This window comes from Hyaena hyaena, unplaced genomic scaffold, assembly GCF_003009895.1.
Source record: "Hyaena hyaena isolate Hyena2069 unplaced genomic scaffold, ASM300989v1 scaffold_430, whole genome shotgun sequence".
Taxonomy (NCBI): Eukaryota; Metazoa; Chordata; class Mammalia; order Carnivora; family Hyaenidae; genus Hyaena; species Hyaena hyaena.
Genome location: NW_024081059.1, coordinates 1,309,092 through 1,324,671, shown reverse-complemented (window position 1 = coordinate 1,324,671; position 15,580 = coordinate 1,309,092).

The following is a 15,580-nucleotide window of genomic DNA, read 5'->3' as shown; positions in this document are numbered from 1 at the left end:
TGGCCAGATGATCTGCCAGATGATTGTTATATCTGTTGGTACTTTGGAATTCAACCTGTTAATGAGATACTCCTTTCCAACTAATCACTGTCACTGAGAATGGCATATTACCAAAAGTGTGATTCAAGTCATAGCTGGGAAAGATTAATGTATAGTGACAACAGGAACTCTAGGGGACTTTGGGGATAGAGAAGGTTAATTGGAAATGCTGAAATTAATGTTCATTAATTTAATAAACTGAAGTGCCTTTCATTGTTAAGAATAGATTGCATTACTTTCTTCCACCTAATAATGTCTGCTATTCATTTGAGGAGATTCATTTTAGATAAGGAAATGTATGAAAATAGAGAACTTTCAAAGAAAATGAGAGAAAAAGAATATCCAAAGAAGTAACTTTTGAACTCTTTTCTAATTCTAGAATAAAGAATTCATCTCTATTTGATAACTAATGCCTGGAACCCTTTTTGGGGGGTTTACAAATTGCATTTTCAGAGTCTAATTGTATTACAGTGTCAAATACATAACAGCGATTAGCAATAAAGCACACTCCCAAAATATGTTCTAGAAATGCTTTCCATACAAAAATTTCTGTGATCATAGGAATTTGGAAATAACTAAACAATATATCTCTTATACAGATTCATAATGTTTATTAACATTCATATAAACTATATTTAATGCCAAAATTTTCAGTCTTTCACCATTGAATAAAATTCCAAATAATACCTGTTAAGAGATGATGAAAACACAATTTGACAAATGCTAATTCAAATATTTCTCTTATTCTCTTTAGATAAATCTCCGTAGAGAAAAGTAGAGGAAATTAACAAAAAAAAAAAGTCTTTAAAACTGTAATAGTCTGATTCATTCCAAAATGATTTTAAAAATACAAAGGTTTAGATTTGGAACATGAAAACTTTGTATAGGCTATGTGTGTCTTGTTTTCATTTTTATCAAATTAAAGTAGAGGTAGAAAAAGCTCTTATTAGCCAACCAACTTATAAAAATATTTATTTCATATTTGGAATCAAAATCAGCTAATTACATTTTTAGTTTATTTCATTTTTAATCTTTCATTTGCTATTTTCATCGCCTAGTGCCTGTAAAGTTACGCTCTGTCTGGACAAAATCAGTTGGTACTGGGTCAGCAGAAGACAAAAGATTCATGTCAAGGTTATACTGAGGCTTATTTTCAGCAATTCTGGGTTATAAACATACTTTTCTGTCTTCTCTGTAATAGTTTTGAAGTTTATATTTTGCATAAGGAGTATGAAACAAGAAAACAATGTAAATTTTCCCCAAATATCTCAATATCACTTATTGAAGAATCCATTTTCATGCCACATATGTGACATTTTACAATACACTAAATATTCCTATACATATGTGCCTATTTCTGTACACTCTAAACTCTTGTTTTTATGTTCTTTTCATTTGCCTATTTCTTTTATAATACATACATATTATTAGCACAGATAAGTAGATCCTTTGACATCTGAATTAGAAATCTCTGATCTCTCTCTCTCTTTAATTTCTCAAATTGTTACTTTATTTTTGGATATATTTTTATCATGTCAATTTTAAGATCAACTTGGTAAGCTTCAAAAATATTATTTGGATTTTGATTGAAATATCATTGCATTTATTGATCAATTTGGGCAAAATTTATAACTTAACAGCACTGAAGTAGTCACAGAATTGAAAGGATCCATACATATGACAGCATTCCTTTTATTAAGTCCTTATTCACATCCTTCTATAGCTTTACAATTTCTTCACAGAGATTCAGTTAGCTCTGAGTTTCTTAAGGTTTTGGTTGCTATATAAATGGAGTATACTTTGTAATCATATATCCCTTGTTTAATTCTGATATCAAAATTTATTGATTTTTTTCTGTTTTTTAATCTTTTGTTCATTCAAATTAATAAATTACGGCTTCTAATAACTTGCCAATTGATATTCTAGGTAAATAATTAAAAATCAAAAATCAGTCTTTACAAATATTCTTCTTTCCAATATTTAATACCTCTTTATTATTTTTCCTTATCTTATTGTTTTGTCTAGGTTATGCCATAGACTATTGAAGGTCAGAGATAAAATCAAGTATCCTTGTTCTGGTACAGTTTCTATGGTCACCAGTTTAGTGTGGCATCACACTAAGCACAATGTTTATTTTATTTTAGGACTATTTAAATAGTATGGTGAGAAATATATTCTTCTTATTCTTATTTCACTTAAATTTTCAGTTGCAGTAGAAGCTTACTGATAACTGCTTTTTAGTATGAAATGAATTGTTTACTTTTTCCCCACGTCAGTCTAAGATTGTAGTAAATCATATCAGTGCATTTTCTATGTTGAAACATCATTGTGTGTCTCCAATTTGAGTCTGAGTTTTATTAGCTATGGAAGGAGATTTGATATTTGCTTTTATTTTCACTTCTCTAAGTCTGTTTGTATAAATATACAAATCTTGATACAACTTATCTTTTACAATTCTGTTTCAGAAGCTAGATCTTTAATTTCTTCTCTGCTTGTTGGTAAATTTGGTTTTTCTATTTTCCCTTAAGTCAGTATGGCATTTAATGTGTTCTTAGGAAGAGGTCCATTTTATCTTCATTTTAATATTATCCAAATAGAAATGTTATCTTACAAATAATCTCTTTATGTGGTTATATTTCTCTTTTTACATAGATGATTCATGCACCTTTTCTTATTTTCTTTACATTTACAGTAGGGCATTCCATTTTTGAAGTAGTTTTGGCTCTTATTAATCAACTTCAGTTATTTTGCCTTGACTATTAATCCTCCCTAATTTAGGAGACTGAAAAAATTTAGGTCTTACATATTTTCCTCATTCTTTTTGTTTTGTTTTGGTTTTGTTTTCAATATTTGTTTTTTAATAAAGGATTTAGGGTTATGAATATGTCTGTGTATTGCTTTAGATAATACTGTAGGTATTTGCTTTTTTTAAGTTTTTATTTAAACTCTAGTTAGTTAATATAGAGTATAATATTAGTCATGTGTTCAATTACTGATTCAACATTTATGTGCTATAACCAATGATCATCTAGGTATTTGCTTTATATTCTCATTTGGAGCAGTATTATTTAGTACTAACTGGTAGTAATCTATATATTTTTATATGAAAGGTTTTATTGTTGTTTAGAATTGTGCATTTTAAGTATAATCACTCCTTTTATATACTTATGTATTTTTCTGCACTTGATTTGATGTTTTCTGAAACCAATTGTCAATTACTTCTTAGATTTCATATCAATTTTTGAATTACATATTTTGAAATTAAATTGTTAAGAGATGCTGTTTATTACCAGGAGCTACTTTTCCTTATGGATTTTTTTTTTTATCAGTATGAAGTAACCCATTTTGTTCCTTTTGATAACTTGAATTCATCCTATTTCATTCAATGGCATTATCATTCCGTTAGAATTGTTATTTTCACCATTCTCAATCTCTCTCTCTCTCTCTCTCTCTCTCTCTTTTAGAGAGAGAGAGCATGAGTAGGTAGGGATCAGAGTGGGAGAGAGATATTATCTTAAGTAGGATTCACACTTAGTATGGAGCCAAACACAGGTCTTGACTCATGACCGTTGGATCATGGCCTGAGCCAAAATCCGGCACCCAGGCACCCCTCTTTCTTCTATTTTCAAAGTTGCCATGACATTTTTATTTTGGAGTACTTCTTTAAACAGCACACCAATGAAGAAAGTATGCATATGCACATGTAATATAAAATATAATATACACAGAAACATACATAATATGCTATCAGACTTTCTATGACTTTTAATATGTAAGTTTTATTTAAATATATTTTGTGGGACTCTATTCTGCCTACAATATATGCCATAATTAGTGTTTCATTCACTAATGATGGATCTTCTTTGTGATTATTTATATGGGTTTTGCTTTGTTTCTTAAATTGAAAATTAATGTTTTTAGTTAGTTTGGAAATTTTTTGGCCAGTATTTATTCAAAATTTTCTGACCTTTTGTCTCCCCCGTTTTTTGTCTAGAACTCCACCACATATTTGTTGATAAGCTTGTTATATCCTACAAGCCTTGAGTCTCTGTTAATTTGTCTTCGATCATTTGTCTTTCTATTCTTAGGATTAGATCATTTTTACACATCTCACTGAATTTTCTGATTCTTCTCCAATATCAAACCTGTAATGGTAAATTAGTAAGCTTGTGAATTTCCATTGAGTACTTCAGTTTGCACTTCTATATTGAGATCTGCTTCTTGAATCAATGCCCTCATAATTTTCTTTACTCTTTTAAACACGTATTTCTTTAATTCTTTAACAGATTTGTAAAGCAAGACTTATAAAATCTCTGTTAGATAATTTCAATGTCAAAATCCCTTATATTCAAATTCTACTGACTATTTTCCCCTAAGTATGGTCACATTTTTCTGTTTTTCTATTTTTTATCAAAAATTGAATACTTAATTTGCAACAACATGCATGAAACTGGAGGGTATTATGCCAAGCCAAATAAGTCAGTCAGAGAAAGACAGATACCATATGATGTCACCCATATATGGAATTTGGGAAATGTAACAGATGACCATAGGAGAGGGGAAGGAAAAATAAAAGTAGAGAGGAAGGCAAACCATAAGAGAATCTTAAATACAGAGAACAACAAACTGAGGATTGATGGGGGTAGGGTAAATGGGTGATGGGCATTAAGGAGGGCACTTGCTGAGATGAGCATTGGGCTGTTGTATGTAAGTGACAAATCACTGAGTTCTATTCCTGAAGCTGACTAAACTGTATGTTAACTTGAGAATACATAAATAAATAAATTCCATAAGAAAAATTAAAAAAAGAAATTTGGACATTTAGATAATATGTTGAAGCAACTCTGTATTTTAAATTGTATTTTTTTTTTTTTGAAAGACTCCACTTGGAGACTGATGTGGGGCTCGATCCCATGACCTTGGGATCATGACTTGAGCCAAAATCAGGAGTTGGATGCTCAACGATCTGAGGTCCCAGGCCATCCCTAACTTCTCATTCTAATTATTAGTGTTATTTTAAGAAAATTTTCTAGACTAAAACTGCAAAATCTGTATACTCTAAAAGGTATATAGACTCTGATATATCTGATCTTGTGATTATTGTTTCTTTTTTTTATCATAGCTTCTGAAGTTTTATTCTCTGCATCACTTTGCTGAGTTGTCAGATAGTGATATGAACTGAAGTCTTGCTCAAACTCTTCAAGTCTGAAATATTTCTATACAATGCTAATTGATCTATGTGGGGGCTGAGAATTATATTAAAAATTAATCCAGTTTTTAAAATATCCTTTTACTTTCACTATCCATTAGTCTCTTTTACATTTCCACTGTTAAGGAGCACAGTTTCTCAGACAAATAGGTAGACATGGCTACTATAAAAAATACTATAAAATTGACAGCTTAAGAAACAGCAATTAATTTTCTCACAGTTCTGGAGACTAGAAGTTCAAGACGAAAGTGTTGGCAGGTTTGGTTTCTCCTGAAACCTCTCTCTTTGACTTGCAGGTGGGCACCTTCTCATTGGTCCTCACATGGTCTTTTTCTGTCCATATGCATACTTTCCTCCTCTCTTCCTTTTATTAGGATATCAGTCATATTTTTACGATCCACTATATAAGCTTATTTAACCTTAATTACTTCTTTGAAGGCTTATGCCAAAAAAAAATCACATTCTAAACTGTACTGAAAGTTAGGGCTTCAACCTATGAATTTTGGAAACACAATTGAGTCTGTAACATTATGAAACTCTCATTCCCAAAATTCTTCTGTTCAATTTCTGGTTGGCTTATTACTTACTTTAATCAAGATCATAATTTTGGAAGCTCAAAGGAATGAGTTTCTTATCAATTTTGCCACTTTTAGCTGACTAAGACTTGAATTTTTAGCTTCTACCTTCACATCAAATTGAGCCTGCACCCTGTAGCCACTGAACTACTTATTTTTCAAACAGCTCTGCTCTCATAAAACTACAGTTGTTATTAATTTGAAGTGAGACTAAAGAATGGGAAGAGCCAGGCCAAAAAAATAAGGCAAATTTCCACTTTCTTTTAACCGAAGTATTGTCATTTTTGCTTCTGTCGATTTCCAGACGTGAAATTGTCATTCTCAACATTTCTGTTCAGGTGTACATTTTTATATGTGTGTGTGTGCACGCGCACGTGTGTGTATTGCCTTTTGTGTTGTTTCTTTTGTTTCTTGTGTTTCTTCTGTTTGTTTGTTTGTTTCTTTATTCCTTTCTTTCTTTTTTTCCTTTTTGTGGGGAGAATTTGCCAACCTCTTTATACCTTCATATATGAGAATCACGATTCTTCTAAGCTTTGCCTTTGTTCCACCCAAAGCTTTCTAGTTTTAATTTTATCCTTGCTAGAATACATCTTCTAGTTATTATCTAGAAGAATTCTGTTGGTAAACTTTCTCAGTTCTTATATATTTGAAAATTTCTTCATTAAATGAATTTTGGTTGAATATAGGATTTAATGTTAAAAACTATTTTCCCTCAGGATAATGGAATGATTTTTTGAATATTATCAGTGGATGAATACTCATTACATTATCTTCCAATGTATATTTTTATTCCTTTGAAATACTTAGGATTTTTATATTATTTTTTAAATGTTCTTGAGTTTCAATATAAAATATGAAGGTTTGTGTTTGTTTGGCATTTTTGAATAGAACATGAACCTACAGGATATTTCACTTTGCCCGTAGAGTCTCTGGACCTGGCTCACTTATTTCCTACAAAAACTCTAAATATACTGGATATCTAGAAGGAAAAACTGGTTAAACCCTATCCTGTCTTCATGGAAAATTAGCAGTGTGCTCAGGGAAAAATGGCTTGCAATTAAATCTTATGTCAAGCAGTTCTTTTTCTTTGAAATATAGTTCATCTGTTCTTTATTGTTTCCACAGTTCTCTGATGCCTTTAAATATATAATTTTTCTTAAAAATAAAAATATATGAATTTTAAAAATCTTGCTATTTCTAGATGGCCTGCTATGCCTTATTACATCCCTTTCAGAAATAGAAGCTCTCTACTGATTTTTATTTATTATCATTAGTAGTAATTGTACTCATAGTAGTATTTGAATTTTTGAATTTTGTTTATAATGACATCCAATATTTAAAATTGTGTGGTGACAATTCCATGAAAAATGACATAATTGTTGTTAAATATTTTTGCCTTGTCTGTTTTAAAAAGAGCTAAAACCTTCCTATTTCACCCTTTTAAACATTCTATTCATTGAAATATTTTCAAAAGTTAACATGCTCAGATCAAACAATAATCTAATTTATTTAAAAGGGAACCCAAAGAACTCATGAAACAGAAGACTTTGTAAAAACTCAAATATGAGGTCATTTTTGTTTCTTAAAGGAAAGATTTCATGACCAAAAAAATAGAAAAGAATGATTACTTTCACTCCAATATCCCATAATATTGTGGTTATTTAATCACCTTAGACTTTATGTGACTATATATCATTTCATTGGGAATGCAGTAGCACCTGACCTTATGGCATTTAGAATCTTATGGGGAAGAAATCTGTTGCATAAGTAAAAGATGAAGCTTAAAATTGAAATGCATGGAAACTTAAAATGGGAAAAGTTTACTTATTGTGGAGTGTTAGGAGGGAAAGTGGCATGAAATTCTACCTAGAAAAAGTGATGTTTAAGGTAGGACTTTAAAAAATGACTATTACTAATATTTCATAATTTCTAGCACCTACTTTATATTTAATATTTAATTGTATCAGTTAATAGATGTCATCTATACAAATTGTATATTCATGTGGGGCTTGATAGATGGCACAATGTAGAAAAATAACATTTAAATTGAAAAATGCATAATGAGGCTTGGAAAAGAGAGATTGAACATTACACATACACAAAACTAAAAGAAGAAAAGTATTATGAATGAAGAATAGACAGTAAGGGAAAGGATGGAATAATGTGAGGCTGGTGCAGAAGTTGAAGCTTATGTTGAACCTTTGAAGTTGTCCTATAAACTTTGGTATTTATACTCAATAAGATAAAATTATATTGAAAAATATTAAGCATGTTATTGATTTAAGATCATTTACCCATTCTTCTCAAATTATTCCAAAAAATGAAAGAGAAAAGAAAGCTTTCAAATTCCTCCTATGAGGCCAGAATTACACTAATACCAAAACCAGGTAAAGTCACTTCAAGAAAAGAAACTACAGGACAATATTTCCAATGATCATAGATGCAAAAGTCCTCAACCAAATCCAACACCACATTTAAAAAATCATTTTTTAAATCAAGGTAAAATGGTATTTATTCCTCAAATGCAAGCATGGTTCAGTATTCACAAGTCAATCAATGTGATTCATCACATCAACAAAAGAAAGGATAAAAACCATCTGATCATTTCAATAAATGAAGAAAAAGCATTTGACAAAGTACAACATCCACTCATGAGAAAGACCCTGAAGAAAATAGGTTTGGAGGGCATATCTTCAGCATAATAAAAGCCATATATGAAAAACCCACAGGCAGCATCATACTCAATGGTGAAAAACACAACTTTTCCCCTAAGATCAGGAACAAGACAAGGATTTCCACTGCCACCACTTTTAAGCAACATAGTGCTGGAAGTCTTAGCCACAGTACTCAGAGAAGGAAGAAAAAAAAATCCAAATTGGTAAGGAAGAAGTAAATCATTCACTATTTGCAGGTGATGTGATACTATGTATACTATGTATACATAGCATATGATACTATGTATAGAAAACCCTAAAGACCACCAGCTAACTACCAGAACTGATAAGTGAATTCAGTAAGGTTGCAGGATACAAAATCAATATACAGAAGTCCATTGCATTTCCATACACTAATAATGGAATAGCAGAAAAAGAAATTAAGAAAATTGTCACTTACAATTGAACCAAAAACAGTAAAATAAATTTGGAATTTTATTAGGAATAAAATATTAGGAAATTAGGAATAAATTTGACCAAAGAGATGAAAACCCTGTACTCTGAAAACTATGAAACATTGTTGAAAAAAATTGAAGATGACATGAACCAATGGAAAGATATTCCATGTTCTTGGATTGCAAGAACAAATATTGTTAAAATTTCCATACTACTACAAAATTTAATTCAATCCTTATGAAAATACCAATAGCATTTTTCACATAACTAGAACAAATAATCCTAAAATTTGTATGGAACAAAAATCAAGCAAACAAACAAACAAAAAAAAACAATCCTGAATAACTAAAGTGATATTGAAAAAGATGAGCAAACTGGAAGTTACAATCCCAGATTACAATCCCAGGTTTCAAGAAAAAAGCTGTAGTAACCAAAACAGTATGATACTGACACAACAATAGACACATAGGTCAATGGAACAGAATAGAAAGCCCAGAAATAAACCCAAGATATTATAGTCAATTAATCTTCAACAAAGGAAGCAAGATCTATAGAATTGGAAAAGACAATCTCTTTAACAAATGGTGTTGAGAAAACTGGACAGCTACATGCAAAAGAATGAAGCTGGACCACTTTCTTACACCATAAACAAAAATAAACCCAAAATGGGTTAAAGATCTAAATGTGAGACCTGAAACCATAAAAATCCTAGAAGATGGGCTCCTGGGTGGCTTGGTTGAGCATACGACTCTTGATTTCAGTTCAGGTCATGATCTCACAGTTCATGAGTTCAAGCTCCACATCAGATTCTGTTCTGTCAGCATAGAGCCTGCTTGGGATTCCCTCTCACCCTCTCTCTCTGCTCTTCCCCATTCATGCTCTCTCTTTCTCTCTCTCAAAATAAGAAAACAAAATCCTAGAAGAAAACACTGGCAATAATCTCTATGACATCAGCTATAGCAACACCTTTCTAGAGTTGTCTCCTAGGAAACAAAAGCAAAAATAAACTATTGAGATTACATAATAATAAAAAGCTTTTGTACAGCAAAGGAAATAGTCAACAAACTAAAAGGAAGCCTATCTAGAGGGAGAATAAATTTGCAAATGACATGGCTGATAGAGTGTTATTATCCAAAACATGTAAAGAACTTATTCAACTCAATACCCAAAAGCAAATAATCCAGTTAAAAATGGGCAGAAAGCATGAACAGACATTTCTCCAAAGGAGACAATACAGACACATGAAAATATGCTGAACATCATTCAACATCAGGGATATGCAAATCAAAAGCACAATGAGATATCACCTCACATATGTCAGAATGGCTAAAATGAGCAACTCAGGAAACAACAGATGTTGGCAAGGATATGAAAAAAGGTGAACACTTTTGTATGACTGGTGGGCATGCAAACTGGTACAGCCACTGCGGAAAACAGTATACAGGTTCCTCACATAATTAAAAACAGAACCTCCATATGATTCAGCAATTCTACTACTGAGTACCCAAAAAATATGAAAACACTAATTGGAAAGGATTTATATACTTGTACATTTATGGCAGCATTATTTACAATAGGCAATTATGGAAGAACCCCAAGTGTCCTTTGAAAGATGAATGGATAAAGAAGATGTAATATATATATATATAAATATATATATATGCAATATTATATATTATTATATTATATATGCATTTTATATATATGCAATACTACTCAATTGTAAAGAAAGAATGAAATCTTGCATTTGGAACACATAGATGGATCTAGAGAGTACAATGCTAAGCAAAATAAGTCAGTCAGGAAAGACATTCCATGTGATTTCCCTCATATGTGGAATATAAGAAGCAAAACAAATGAACAAAGGAAAAAATATACAAACCAAAAAACAAAACTTAATGATAGAGAACAAACAGATGGTTATCAGAGAGGAAGTAGGTGGGATAAGGGAAACAGGGGAAGGGGATTTAAGGTTACACTTATCTTCATGAACACTAAGTAATGTAGAGAATTGTTGAATCACTATATGGCACATCTGAATCTAATATAACATTATTAGTATCCTACAATTAATTTTTTAAAGTTTATTTTTTCTGGTATAGGGGAGAAACCTGTTGTATGAGAATTTTATCTCCTGCTTTCAGAAAAAAAAAAAAAGGGAGAGATCAGTGAGTCCAGATTTTTCTGTTCTTTCCCAAGCGCCTTTCGCTCAGAACAATCCTTATTTCAAGTGACATATTTTAGGGTGCCATGGTTTGCTACTCTTCAGCCTCCAAACAGGTTTCACTACCTCCACCATGAGCCCCTTAGAACAAATTCTTCAAATAAGAGCAAGAATAATTTTTTTTTTAATTTCTGAGAGAGAGAGAGAGAGAGAGAGAGAGAGAAACAGCGTGAGCAGGGGAGGGTCAGAGCGAGAAGCAGATACAGAATCTGAAGCAGGCTCCAGGCTCTGAGCTAGCTGTCAGCACAGAGCGTGATGCAGGGCTTGAACCCACCAACCATGAGATTATGACCTGAGCCAAAGCCGGACGCTTAACCAACTGAGCCACCCAGGTGGCCCAAGAATAATATTTTAAATATGAATTTTAAAATGTAAATCAAATTAAGTTAATGAATCCTACTCTAAACCTCAATATTTTCTTGTAACATTTATAGTAAAATCTAAATGGCTTACCCAGAGCTTTCTATCCTATCATTGTTTCTGAATTTATGTTTTTATCCTTTTTGTTCACTGTATTCTAGTCACAGAGACCTCAATGTTAGTTTTGAACATGCCAATCATTTTCCAAGCTCAAGTCCTTTGCATGCAGTTATTGTGGTAGATTGGTTGCAAACAAAACAACAACAACAAGAAAACACTGTAATTCTTCATTTATCTGTATAAATACCCTTTTGTGAAATGATTCTGCAGCTCTTTCTATCAAAAGATAGAATTTTTTTTCTTCACCCTTTAACTTTGTGGGCTGGCTTTGTGATTTTCTTAGGTCAAAAGAATATAACAAAAGTAAAGAGGATTCACTTAAGGGTCTAGGCTTCAAGAAGCTTTGAGTGCCTTCTTTTTTTAGACCTCTGAGATGCTTAGGGAATCAGTCATGAGTAGCCTGCTGAAGGATGAGAAATCACATTAAGTAGAAACTGATTCATTCCAGTCATGGCCATTCTAGATTAGTCAACCACAAGCTACTGTGGAAGCTAAAAATGGATGCATAGGCCACCCTACATGAGATAAGTCAACATAATGACCCCTGGTCCCATGAATTAAACACACCCTCATTGATTTCTGTCATAGAGTTTGGTATAGTTTTGTTATGTAGCAATAGCCCAGTGCAGTTTCCCTTACATAGTCTGATTGTCTATAAAGCATTTTCACTCCATTTATGTCTCTGTTTGTGTGCCACCCTTTCAGTGAATACTTCTCTAAGCATCTAACATCACTGTCTTAGACTACATTATCTTTTCATTTTATTTATTCCAATCTCTTGTATATTCATTTTTCATCTCATAATCTCTATTTTTATTTTTTTACCTCCTGCCTACATAGGGTTGAACTCATGACCCTGAAATCAAGAGCAGAATGTTCTACTGATTGAGCTATCCAGGCAGCCCTCTTTATTTTTGGTTTTAAATGTGCAATGCAAATATATCACTTAATAGAATACCGGGAACAATGGAATAGATTGATAATGTTTTTTTTTATTTATTTTTAGTTTATTTATTTATATTTGAGAGAGAGAAAGAGAGAGAGAGAGAACCATCAGGGAAGAGTCAGAGGATCCAAATCAGACACTGTGCTGATAGCAAAGAGCCCGATGTGGAGCTCAAACTCACAAACTGTGAGATCATGACCTGAGCCAAAGTCGAATGCTGAACCAACTGAGTCAACTAGGTACCCCAATAATATTTTATTTTATTTTATTTTATTATTTTGCTTCCTATATATCCATACTTTTTTCTGATGTATTTTTTGTCAGTTTTTTTAGTCACTCAAGTAATAGGTCTCTGATACTCCATTTCACATGGCTTATGACATATCAAAATTCTAGGGTGACTACAATTTAGGAAATCAAGTTGAGCTATCTCCTTATTTGGTCAAATACAGAGGTCAATGATCAATGTGAATACTACATATATATCTCTCAATTATACAATTGAACGAGGTGAAACCTCAAAGTGTTGGCCTGGGTTTACAAACTGGTATGAATCATGTTCCATTAATGATTGAAGTTGTTCCTCCATCAATATATTACCAATCAAGCAATGATCAATCTCATGATTAACCTTTGTCAAGGCTTATTCCTTTGCTTTTTAATTTTTTACAAAGTGCCTAAAATGGCTAAAGTGGTCAATGAAGACCAAACTTCAATAATTCATTATTCTTTTTTTGCATTTAGTTGATATAAATGTCACATTAGCACTCAAAGTTCCATCTCCCGCTATACAAGGATATGCCTGTTAAAGTATTCAATTATTTACATGTGCTAAATATTTTGCATTGCTGGTTCTAGATCAAGGGTTGTTGAGATCTCCCACAGTAATTACTACACATTTTATAAACAAAGCCAGCTCTATATATTTCCAAATGTCTTGAAAGTAAAGTATTCTTTTATATGGTTATAAATAAGTGGTCTAGAAGGGACGAAGTTTGAGAGCAACAAATGAGAATAGCCCATTTGATTTCTGGTGAAATGGAATAAACCAGCTAGGTTACTACTATGACTTGACTTTTCAGCATCAAAGCTAGGTAAGTACCACCTTTTAAAGAATCTTTTTAACTTCAAGTAAGACGAGACTAAAGTAAAAAGGCAGTCTGAATCCATAGACATATTAACCAATAAATCTGTTAGCAGGGGGTATAACTTGTGTTAGCAAACTTTGCCATTTACAAAGTAAAATCTCCACTATCCCTTAGTTGGAAAAACTTCCTGCTTTGTATAAAGGACTGTGAGGATTCTGACACAACAGTGTAAGGAACTTTCCTGAATCACTCCCCAGTGAAACCGGCAGAATGTATTTTATATAATATATATTATGTATTATACTGTATATATATATATATTACTATAGTTACATATTGTGCATACACATTTTAAATTGCCATAAGAACAAACAATTAAGAAACATCTATTCATGAAAACCTATGAGAATTTAGTTTTAAAGGAATAGTCTGTGGTATTTGAAATTAGAACCCTTCGCCCTCTAACTGTCCTATGTTCTGGTCCCTTAGGGATTGGTTGGGAAATTAAGCTTTCCTTGTAAGTAAAATTAAATCATGTTATTATAACTTAGTTATACAAACCAAGCAAGACTAGTATTTTAACGAGACAACTTAAAAACATACATCTAGGTATGATGTAGAAATTAGGAATACCCATATTAGTCGAATAGGATAGAAGTAAACTGCCTATGATTTAATAATTTTGATGGAATGAAAATAAGTTTAAATATGTGAAGCTTTGAATTTTGTCTAAATTGTAAAATCTTAAAACATAGGAATAAAGAAAAAAATCTTATTTTAACAAATGTTTAAATTACCTTCACAGCAAAAATAATTTTAAAGGATGTAGAAAAGACTTCGATATTACAGTTAACTTTAGATAGTCAACTGATAGTTAAATAGACCTCATTAACTCTATGTCAGGAGAGAGAGAGAGAGAGAGAGAGAGAGAGAGTGTGTACGTGCTTTAATTCCTTATAGCTGCCTTTCTAAGGGCACATGTATCTTGAGAGCAGAAACTTCCACCTACATTTCCTCCAGTAAAGTGTCTAATACTGGATCTATTGTAATGCCTAGCATATTATTGGGTACTCAAGTGTGTACTTTAGTAAATCACTAGATCTAGTGACTATTATAAAAGAATTTCTCCTGTGCTTGCTATTTTTTAGATCCAATAATTCCAATTATTTTAAATGTTGCTTTATTTACGTAACAAAATAAGTAACTCAGAACATTTGTCTGTGCTTGGCTTACTTCAGTAATCCTCAGCAGAGAAAATAAAAATTGAAATAATTTCATGAATTTCCTTTGCTCTTGAAGAAAAGAAAATTCAGTATGTAACTGATAATTGGAATGAGAGATGCTTGTTTATTCCTAATATACTCTTAAGTGTATTAAGGCTAAAATAAAACCTATAATCACTTGCAATATTTTAGTATTCACCAAAATGTATTGCATATACAGATAAAACTTCTTTTCTGATTTGTAATATATTATTGAGTCCCAAAGCTCAGATACCCATGATTTTGAGTTATTGTAAGGAAATTGAGTAGGAATTTAATTTGCCTGATAAGTGATCCCCTCTTGCTGAAACAGCACTGTATCACCAAGGATAAAATGAATCCTATTAAAAGGAGGCATAACCAAGCAGTAGAAAGTGTCTGGGGGTTTCCAGATTAAAGTACACACTGCATTTTGCCTGTGTGTTGGCATCCATCATAAGTACATAATTTCAAACAGTCATTTTGTATAAAGTGGATGACTAAATAGGTCTCTTCATTTAAATGTAACTACTATTTCATTGGTTATGTCTCTACAGTGTCAGGCATCATTTGTAGTTTTTCTTTATAACATGTTCTTATTGTAGAGTTGATTTGATTCATTTAACTATATCTACAAGAGCAAATTTAGTAGGTTTATTTCTCAATGT